Source organism: Empidonax traillii, unplaced genomic scaffold (genome assembly GCF_003031625.1).
Source record: "Empidonax traillii isolate 1590-97213 ecotype Southwest subspecies unplaced genomic scaffold, ASM303162v1 scaffold782:size294519, whole genome shotgun sequence".
Classification (NCBI taxonomy): Eukaryota; Metazoa; Chordata; class Aves; order Passeriformes; family Tyrannidae; genus Empidonax; species Empidonax traillii.
The window spans coordinates 209,743-220,672 of NW_020955975.1; the positions used below are offsets into that span (position 1 = coordinate 209,743).

Genomic DNA, 10,930 nt, shown 5'->3' on the forward strand with positions numbered 1-10,930 from the left:
TTTTACTTTCCAGAGACGTCTATTTTCCACTATTTGCAATCTGAGATGAAATAATCTTTCTTTTCTAAGACAGAAAACTCAGATTAGAAAGTTGAAATCGAACAACATTACATGACCAGAACTAATTTCCTCCTTTCTTTTTTTCTTTCAAGGATGGAATCCCAGATTGTGTTATTTTCTGACTTAGATACAAAGAACAGGGAATTATTTAGGTTTTTTTGCTGGTATGCTCAGTTTTACCTTATTCTCTTTTAACCTCATATTACCTCTTGAAATTAAGTTATCTTAACACACATCTTTTTACCCCAAGGATGAAAATTAACAGCGAGTAGTAACTATTGAGAAGACCTGCTTTGGGTGTGATACTTTGTTTTTAAATACACACAGAAATCAAGAAAATAATCTTACTCAAGAGGGGTTGATCCTACATTCTCTAACAAACTTCCCATGTGCATCTTCCCTAGCAAAATTTGCTTAGGATACAGTGTACGTATACTATTCGTCCAAAATGGGGATGTGACTTGGAAAAAAATGGCAAGAAAGTTCAGGGGATTCTGCAATCAGACCATCTGCAGTCCAGACCTTCTGCAACATTTCTATGCATAAGGAAGAAAGCCAAGAGCATTTCCACCCTAACTGGGAAAGAATACTTGCAAGCTCCTAAAACAATTCATGGCAGCATCAACTGGGATATGTAACATAGCACAAACACTGTTCTACTACACTAATCAATCACGTTCATCCAAGATCAGGATCCATTCAGCTGCTCCAGCTGATGAGTTGTTTCAGCCATGCAGAGACAAGACTACCACATACCTGCCACTCACATCTCCTAACGATGACAGTGTATCTGCTCATTGCTGCTAGAGGCAGTGGGCTTTGAGAAAGCCAGGGCTTTTTCCCCAGGCGTAACAAGCACAGAGCTGTCAGCCGCTGGTGTTGCCATCTAGGGAAGCTATTCCTAGAAAAGCAAGAAAAATGTGTGGGCTGAGCTGAAAAGACAGTGGAGAAACTAAAGCGAGCCAAAGAGTCCTCTGTAATACAAGAGGTGGAGGAAATCCCCATGTCTGCTAAGATTTAAGTTGACAAGCAGATCTCTTCCCCTGCCCCCCTCCAGCCAGTAACCAGGTTTTTCAGGTATACTGAGCTTGTGGGTAGGATCAAACACAGCTTCCACATGCTACAGCAAAAATTTACTGTGCCTAGCAGACAAATAAAGTATGTTAAATTTCCTGAACATTTTAATATTCATTGCAAGGCAGAATAAAGCCAAACAAATGCCCTAGAAAGTCTACACTCTACAGAACTTCCTATATATACGTATATAATTCAGATTGCACTGAAACCACATGCTGATGCTGCCAGAACAGTTCAAGAGCTACCCAAATCTGTGTTTGACAGGTTAAGGCCTACTATAAAGGATGGAAAATCTGGCAAGGGAAGCGTAAACAAGAAAATAACTTCAGCATGACAGATGGAGGTGTTCCTAGGTAATACAGATAAAATTTCTTCTTTAGTTATTTTTTCAATAAAATCAGTTTGAAATTCAACTTTTACACTATTCTTAATTGTAGGTACAGAAAACAGAAAAGATGACAGCTAAAGAAACCACATGCACTCTACTGTCCTCCCTCTACTACTACACTGGCAAAAAAACTATTCTAGATACAGACAACAATATATAGAAAAGCAGTCCTTACATTGCCATACCTAAAAAGCCAAGGAGCCAGAACTGATTCACAACTTCTTTAACCATACTTTTCTTCTTCACATATGTGCTTTTCTTGACAAAGTCCCAAACCCAAACCTCAGAAAAGTTAACTAAACATATTCATAAGTGGCTTGAGTATCATAACTCAGTTGATTAAATATTTGGGAGAGTTCACCTGGTGGCTCTGAAGTGGAACAGAGGACCAATTCAGGTTTCTGCAAGTAGTATTATACTCCTTGAGGATCTATCAGTAAAATGGTAACAATCCTTTAGCTAAAGCAAAGCCAAAAGATTCAAGATGGGAAATGAATATATAAACAGGAAGAATGCAAAAGTTTACTTCTTGTACCCAAAGTTAGCAAGCTATTATAGCATCAAGTTATGTGCCAGTAAATCTCTTTTACTTTCTTACTTACAGATTTAGCCTTTAAGGTGTTCTGTGCACTTTTTCAAGCTCTTGCTGCATATTTTAATTCTATACTTAAAGATCTTCCTACATTCCAAGAAAATTCTTATTATTTTGCTTTGATGCTTGGATGTTTTCTAGATGAAGCTCTAAATTGAAGTTCAGCAGAAAAACGATCAGAGCACTACATTTCAATAACAGAAGCATTGAAAGTGTGGCCTTCAGTGTATTAAACTCATTGCTGGAAGCTACATATGAAAATATATTACCCACCTCAGAAAACTCTCCATTGTTATAATTTGGTCATTTCACACACCAGTGATCAATCTCAGCTGAGCACACTCTGTAAGTCCATACATAATGATAAAAAATTAGACATACCAGAGAAAAATTAAAGCTCTTCCTTTGTGAACAAGTTTATTCACCTAGTGATTTCATATAAAAATCACTTTTCTACTGATTCTTGGTAGGAAGCTAAAGCTGAAGCTACATAAATTGTTGGTTACAAGGGTCAATGACTCAGTAATCTGCATTATGCCCAGTTTGCAGCAAAAGCTGATAGGCACAAAAAATAATTTTAAAAAGCAATCATGGAAGTATGCTCAAATGAAACTTTTTTTAAAATGTGCACTTAAGGCTACTAACTGTAAATCATGATCTGTTGTCGAATTCTCCCTAAACTCAAGATTTCTACTTTCCCACTCCCTTTCCTCTGCCTACCCTTAAAACTGTAAAAGTTTCAGATTGGTGATGCATACAAAAGCCCCGGAATCGGCAACTGTCAGAAAGTACATTACAGCACATCTACAAGCTGAAAACCCCAGGCTACATCTCAGTACAGAAGAACAAAGACTTTTCATAACAGCAATGTTCTGGAGAAATATTACTAAAAAGACAGTATCCAGCTACTGGAAAACAGAAAAACCTAAATAATATTGCTTCTGCTATTCCCCCAACACCCTATCACACTGGGATCTAGTGCTGAACCTCATCACACAGTTCTTGCTACAGCAGCTCTCCCATGCTGAAGAGTGGACAAGCAGAAGGAGGATGTTTCATAGTGAAGTAAAATACAGCGATAATTTTATATAATTCATCTTAGTCCAAAGCCAGTTCAACTGGTAAATCCTACCCCAATTTGGACCACAGTAGTATTCATAAATCCAGTTCAAATTTAAGTATTTTAAGTTCAAAATTAAGATTTCTCAAATACCACTTTGAAGGCATATACATATAAAGTTAGAAAATGAGAACATGATATTCAACAGAATAACCTGTAAGGCACCCTGCGTCTTACTCCCATTCTGACCAGACACAAGCAAACAGACAATCCTATTTCTTTGCAACTACATGTTTAGAATAGTGAGTCAAAAAAACAATAACAAAAAAAATACCTCCATCCAAATCCTATTCACAGCTGTTAATTTAATGGAAAGACTCTTCCAGCATGAAGAATACATGAGTAATAGCCTCCACGGGAACTTTAATAGCAGATCGTTAGACAAAGGGCTTCGTAGCACAGCAGTTGGATGCCATTCAGCTACCTGACAGCCCCTGTGCTGCTTGGAAAGAGTGCATTAACCAGAAGACGTGTATTTCTGAGGCTATGACCAGTGCCCTCTGGTACTGCAAAGAGAGCAGAAGGGGGATGGGAGTAAGGAGGCAGATTCGAATGCTTTGAAAGAGGTATTAGAGCAGAGGGCTGCACGATTTAAGACAACATGTGACGATCAGTCGCATACAACAGCTGCAGGAATGTACAGATTTCTCCACAAGACAATTACACACATTTATTTTAGCCTGCCACAAATTTACAGTATTTTAAAACAACTGCACTGAAAACGATACAAAAACAATGCTAAACATTCATTCATTACATTTCTCAATGTAAAAGTTTGGTTTGTTTTTTTTTTTTAAGGAAAGGTATTTATTGACTAAAGTATGTGGGAGCCTGCCCCAATACCCTAACACAATTCTAGAACATATTCATGGAAGAAGAAAGTTAAAAACAATTATACAGAAATCTTGTACACAAGGGTTCAAGTGCATCCTCATTTCAGAAAGCTCATCAATTCTACTTCTGCACATCACTTCAGTGCAAGGTTTCAGTCAAATCTCACTCACTCCCAAAGGAGTATAATCACACTAGACAGGATACAGTTTTTTCGTAGTTTAACCTACTATTTTAGTTTCTTTGCAGAAATATTTCTGCCATATGAATGGGTTATAGCCAACCTAAAAACATGTCCACTCACAATCAAGTGGACATGGTTATGCCCTAACTATCTACAAAATACTGCACATGGAAAAGAAGGAGGAAAAAGATTAATAAAGCTGAAACAGAGGTGATCACCACGGGTTCAGAAAGCACAACAATCAAGGTATGCACCAGTCTAAATCAAAGTTTTACTTGAATGAAGATTAAGTATTTATAGACTCTGTATTATAAAAATCTAAAGGTGCATCTGCACAACCACCAAAACGAATTATATTGATACCAGGTGCAAGTATTCTTACTGGGGTTTGGAGTTTTGATTGTTGTTGGGTTTTTTGGGGTTTTCTTACCACAGTTTTAGAAGGACAGCATCAGCAATTGAAACAATCCATTGAAATACAGCTGCATAACACTAGGCATGGCATCTTGCAAGCTAGGCACACCCCTCAAGTTCAAAAAGCCTATTGCAGGAAAATGGGACAGAAACATGACCCAAGGGTTCCATTCAGGCAGGCAGCAAGTGAGCAGCAGGCAGGCAGAGCTGACCTGGGGGGTGGCAGAGGGAGGTCACTGTCTCCTCTGTCAGCACTGCCCAGGCAGACACAGCAGGGCAGTTAGCTGATGGTTATCTTATTGATCTATGGTCTAGAGAGAAAGAGAGTCCTCCTAGGATTTTCTGTCACTGAAGTGACTTTATCATGCAGCAAAAGGTGCTCTCTGCCTTGATTCACCTGCATTTAAGACTCACTGACATCAGATTCAGGATTGCTATTTTTGAAGAACAAAGCATTTGAAATGTTACTACCTGCTTAGCAAGCACAGTATAATGTACTAAGCTTCTTCTAATGCTATGTACACTCAGTAATGGTATGTATGCCATTGCTGTAGAAGAGTAAGTCAATGGCCATTAATTCAGATTGCAGTTATGTATGGTATCTTCTTTTAACCACAAGTACATCACTTATATTAACTCAAAGGAATCCAAATGACCAGCTACTTAAACCACTAAAATTATCCACCTGGAAAGAAGGAAAAAAAAATATTCAAAGAACAGAACAGTCAAATCACAAGGGCAAGTAGAAAAGATTCATCACAAAATATTAAAAGTAGATCTAGCTGCACCATTAAACAATCTATTATAGTTAAAGCGGGGGAGGGGGTTAAAAAGTTTTAAAAATTGTTAATTTCAACGATCTGCATTGATATACTTATCTTCAAACATTGATTCCTCCAAAAAAGGCACTATAAGCCTCAATGCACTTAAGGGCTTTTCTTGCATTGCATTTTAGTTTTTCCTTTTTTTCTGTAAAATTTGGTTTTCTGTTTTGAATTCTAGGTTTTCACATTTTAAAATTAAGCACCAAATTAAATAATTCCTTGATTTTCCCATGAGGGACTAACTTCCTTTTCCATCAGTTTAAGCAGGCGTTATATCAAGCACTGCTGAATCCATTCCTGTTCTGTAACATCTCAGCATTATCATTCATTAAACAGTGTTAAACTACTGTCCCACTGACTTTATGGGACTGCTGACAGAGTAGTCATAATACACTATGTACAGACACAAAGTCTGTCCCTAAAAATAAGCTGGCTTTGAATCACTACAGCAGAAGTTCAACATATAATTCTACATACATGTTGTGACAAGTAAAGAATGTGTAACTAAAAGAGAGTTGATCTCCAGCGTACCTGTGGTTCTTGTCTTGGAAAAGATGTACTTTACGGTTGAACTTCATGTTTTGTAAATAAGACATCCACTTTGATAGGAAATACTAGCTGTACTAAGCACGTGCTTGTGTTTCCACAGGGCCACAGCAACAGGGGGAAAAGTTGGGATACAAATTTTGGCAAAGCTATGACATTCCATCTTCCTCACACTGCAGAGAGGAGAAAGGAATATCTGAATAAAATAAACATCCAGGATCTCCTGTCAGCAAAACAGGAAAATATCCTTAAGAAATACAACCAAGAGTATTACAAGCCAGGACTAAGAGAGGAAGACACACATTGCTTCAGTAACATTATACAGACTTTAACAGTTTTCTGCCATAGGAAGTCTATAACATTTCAGTTCATTATGATTCCCCATGCAACCCTTAAGAGCCTCAAAGCTCATAAAAATGATGTGTCATATTTTGATACTTCTGCTAAACACAAGCTTTGTTATTGCCAGTGTTTAAACCCAATACAATCCACACAGTCCTTACTGAGACATCTGATTAAATTTCTAATATTCATGACCTGAAATTTTAATATTGAATGCCCAAAATGATTTAAATCTTTTGACGTAATGTAACATAAGTCATTTAGTGTCAAGTGGAAGGCAGATTCTTTATTATAGCATTAATTATTTGGGATATTAGCATTAATTTCTTTCTCTAGCAGAATTAAATGGAATTCAAAACAGTGTGAATTTATGAATAGTCCAAAATATAATTATTTCTGTATTATCCCTGCAGCACTAGCAGGAAGACTGCCTACAGACCTGAAAATGTAAAGGAAGAAGACTGATCACCAATTTCTCTTTTAATCTCTTTTCTGAAAGACAGAAAAGGTGAAGCTCAGTATCTTTATACTCTAAATGGCTTACATTCCTTTTTGATGTAAAAATACACATCTTTATACCTATAAATGCAACCTACATATTTTTGTATTCAACATGCAATGATTAAAGGAAAGCACACTTAAGCAAGGTATATCGTAGCCAACCTCTTTTACAATTCAAACAAAAACATTCTTAATTAAAACCACAATGCTGTAAAAATAGCAGGGACTTTACAAAATACTTCTTAGCTTACATTTCTAAAGTTGCTACATCCACAGGATTTCTGGTAGGAAAGACTAATTAGAGATACAAACATGGTACATTTTTGCAGCATCTAAATGATACAAATTTTTACTTTGCTTATGTTACAGGTATAGCCAGACAGTATTGAACAAAAGTAATTCATAACTATAAATAAATACAACATCACTCATGAAAAACTGCTCTTGGTAGATCATTTGAGTCAGTTACCAGAGCACTAGATATTGACAGACCACAATCCAGCACAATATTCTAGTACAAAACATGCAAAGATCAGTATTTACAGGTTTTTTGCCCAACTTTGCAGGACTTCTTCAGTCTGCTTAAACTAGAAACAGCTGGTCAACTAAGACTGTTTATTTCTAAAGTTACAACAGCCAAGGCTATAAATAAACTAAATAAACCATCTGCCACTCATTGCCCCTGTTCACAGTCCAATTACACAGGTGTCAGCTCCTGTCCCTGCACTCCACAGCTGAACTACCATGGAGTGTTTTTATCATTACTGACCGATAGCACTAACATAAAATGGAAAAAAAAAAAAATCAGTGAATAAAGTGCTTGCTTTCAATCTAAAAAATACTTAAAAATTATCCTTCTGGTTTTGCTGAAACTTTTATGAAAAACACTGTAAGCATCTAAAACATAAACATCTTTAAGTGACCAGACAAAGTCCAACTACCTTTTCTTTTTATTGCTACCATCTGGCAAACAAACTTTCAATCTAAAATTACCAATTAAATTTTCAACCAACACTAAGAGTATTCAAAATGAAAACCCAAAGTGAACTTGTAAAAACAAACTGAAAAAAACTCTGAATTCAAACCCAAGAAAAAAATCTACATTAAGTTTTGCTAAGACAGGTGGCAGCATGCATTTGCAGCAGCCCAAGTCTCCTGTGGTGGAATCCAGAATCCTTGATGTGTCATCATTCAGGACCTGTCAAATTTGATAACACTCTGTGTGTGTCTGGAGGGACACCATCCATTCAGGGACATGAACGTGTCATTTGTTGTCATGACAGCTATCAAAATTCAGCCCGAGAGCATATCATAGAGCCACGTATCTCTCCTTCAGCATTAAAAGGTTGAAAAATACTTTCCTTGTCTTCATCTGAAACATCATTAGGATGTCAACCAAGAAGTCAGCTCCCTTGGAACAGTAGTAGCCCAGGACAACACTGGGAGCCAAGTCCAACACACAACGGACGTGGGAGAAAAGTGTGATGGATACACTGCTACTGTAAGAACAGGAAGGAAAAAACCTTGCAGCCATGGTATACTGAGGGTGTTCCTATTCCATTAAAACCAAGAGGTTGGTACGATCGATGTTTGGGACTCCCCTCCTCCGGTATTGGTGCCAGGGTTTGCTAAACAGGAGGCTTAATTTATTGCTGTTCTTTGAAATGTTTTATTAGTCCAGAATGCCCTAAAAAAATTCAGAGTAATACACCAGTTTAACTCTCCACATACAGAGTAAGTGTTAACAGGATTTACTGTTCCTGTTCTCTCCTACTACTGTGAAGGGATGTGGTGGGTTGACCTTGGCTGGACACTGGGTGCCCACACAGCTGCTCTATCACTCCCCTTCCCAGCCAGATAGGGGAGAGAGTAAGGTAGAAAACAACTTGTGGGTTGGGATTACCTGTTTATTTAAAGCAAAAGCAAGGCAAAAGCTTGCAAGTGCAAAAGCCAAGTGAAAGATAACACGGTTTACTCTCTACTTCCCATGAGCAGCAATGTCCAGCCACCTCCGAGAAGCAGGGATTCAGCATGTGTGATGGTTCCTCAGCAGGCAGCCACTGGTGACAAGGAATGTCTGCCTTCCTGCTCCTTGCCTCAGCTTTTGTATCTGAGTTGATGTCATATGGTATGGAATATCCCTTCGGTGAGCTTGGGTCAGCTGGCCTACTTGTGTGCCCTCCCAGGATCTTGCCCTCAATGGGGGAAGGAATGTTACAGTGCTGATGCTGCGCTCAGCAGTAGCCAAAACAGTAGTGTGTTAGCAACACCCTGCTAGCTACCAATGCAAAGCACAGCACTGTGAGGGCTACTATGGGGAAATGAACTCGAGCTCAGCCAGACCCAATACAAGGGACTACTCATTAAATGCTTTATTTTACTATGTGGTTAACTGGTATACAAAAAGAATTATTTCAGGTAGGATGAGTTAGAAAATCCCAGTATGATTGATTTATAGTCTGTAGGCTTAAAGAACACCACCACTCCTTTTTAAACCTTCCCACTCTGCAAGGGTCTAAACTTATTTTGAAGGAAAGGTTCTAAAACAGTCACGGAATTAAAGAATATGCTGAGTTGGAAAGGACCCACAAGGATCGTCAAGTCCTACACAGGACACCACAAGAATCACACCATGTGCCTGAGAGTGTTGTCCAAACACTACTTGAACTAAGACAGGCTTGGTGCTGTGACCACTTCCCTGGGGAGTCTGTTCCAAGGCTGAACCACCCTCTGGGTGAAGAATCTTTTTCCTGACATCTAACGCAAACCTTCCCTGACTCAGCTTCCTGCCGTTTCCTTGGGGCCTGTCACTGGTCACAAGAATGAAAAGATCAGTACCTACCCCTCCATTTCCCCTCATGAAGATGTGGAAGACTGCAATGAGGTCTCCCCTCAGTCTTCTCTTTTCCAGGCTGTCACAAACTTGGTCACAAATCAAGTGACCTCAGCCACTCCTCAAAAGGCTTCCCCTCCAGACTCTTCACCATCCTCATGGTTCCCCTTTAGATGCTGTTCAATTACTTTTTGAAAATAATATAAATAAGAACAACATACTGAAATCCAAAGAGAAATGGACTAATTTTTTTTTCAACAGCTTACTTCTATTTTCTTAAAAATAAAACACATTTTTTAAGTGCTGCTCTGCTAGCAGAACCAAGAATGCCACTCAGCACAAGCAAAAAACACCTGCTTTTGCTAAGCTTCCTCCCGTTCTCCTACAGGGTTTGATGGTTGCTCCATATTTGCACAGAGCTGATCCAGTCTAACCTGCAGGGAAAGACAGCCAAGAGACAGCAATCAGCTAAAAGCAGCTTCTCACTCTGTAAGAGGACATGACCCTGCGTCAGGAAGATTGTCTGCAGCCTCTATCTTCTTGCTAAACTTCAGTACTGCTTTCACACTCCTGTCACTTCTCTTTACTAAAGCCCTTATAAATACTGTATCATTTCTAGAATGCAGAAACTTCAAATGGTTCAGAAGGCTAAAAACTATTTTTCTACTGAATAAGTAATAAACTGGAGGCCTGCTCATTTATTTTTAGTAGTTGATCCATCTCAGTTAATCAGCCCAACTCTGGTACAGCAAACAGTATCCACATCACCTCCAAGCACCGCACGATAGATATCTCTGAAGCGACAGAGGAAACCAGCACCCCATCTATCCAAATGGCACAACCTGCTGAAACACAACAGTCAAGTGTTACTATCTAACTGTATTTCTCCGTTTTTTAATTAAAAATCTTCTTTGAAATAAAGTTTGTGTTTCATTAATTAAAAAAAAAATAGGAGATTGCCTAAGTTACTACCTGATTTTGCAAATATACCACACACATAATTTTTGTCTAATGAATTTTCAGCTATATTCTATCTGTGGTATATCTCACTATATGTTTTCATGTCTATTTCTATGGTTGTGTGTACTCTGCAGACACTATCTTAGATGAGTTGAAGAAAACTGGATCAAATTTCTTCAGCCTAGATGAAAAACACACCTGTATGGCATTTAATTTTGCATCTGTAATTTGTCATGACTGTGAGAGAGAAGCTACACT

The 10,930-nt window shown here is 38.3% G+C and overlaps 1 protein-coding gene across 3 annotated transcripts in view; it reads right to left on the reverse strand.

Annotated features, from left to right (window-relative positions):
• The window catches only part of NCK2 (NCK adaptor protein 2), an 85,579-nt gene that overhangs the window by 69,920 nt on the left and 4,729 nt on the right, over positions 1-10,930 (reverse strand). The window contains exon 1 of one of the 3 annotated variants that reach the window (XM_027901393.1): positions 817-929. The exons of the other annotated variants lie outside the window; for them this stretch is intronic. The gene's annotated coding sequence lies outside the window, so the exon portion shown is untranslated. Of the gene's footprint in view, positions 1-816; positions 930-10,930 lie in introns of those variants that run through there. 3 annotated transcript variants of the gene reach the window in all.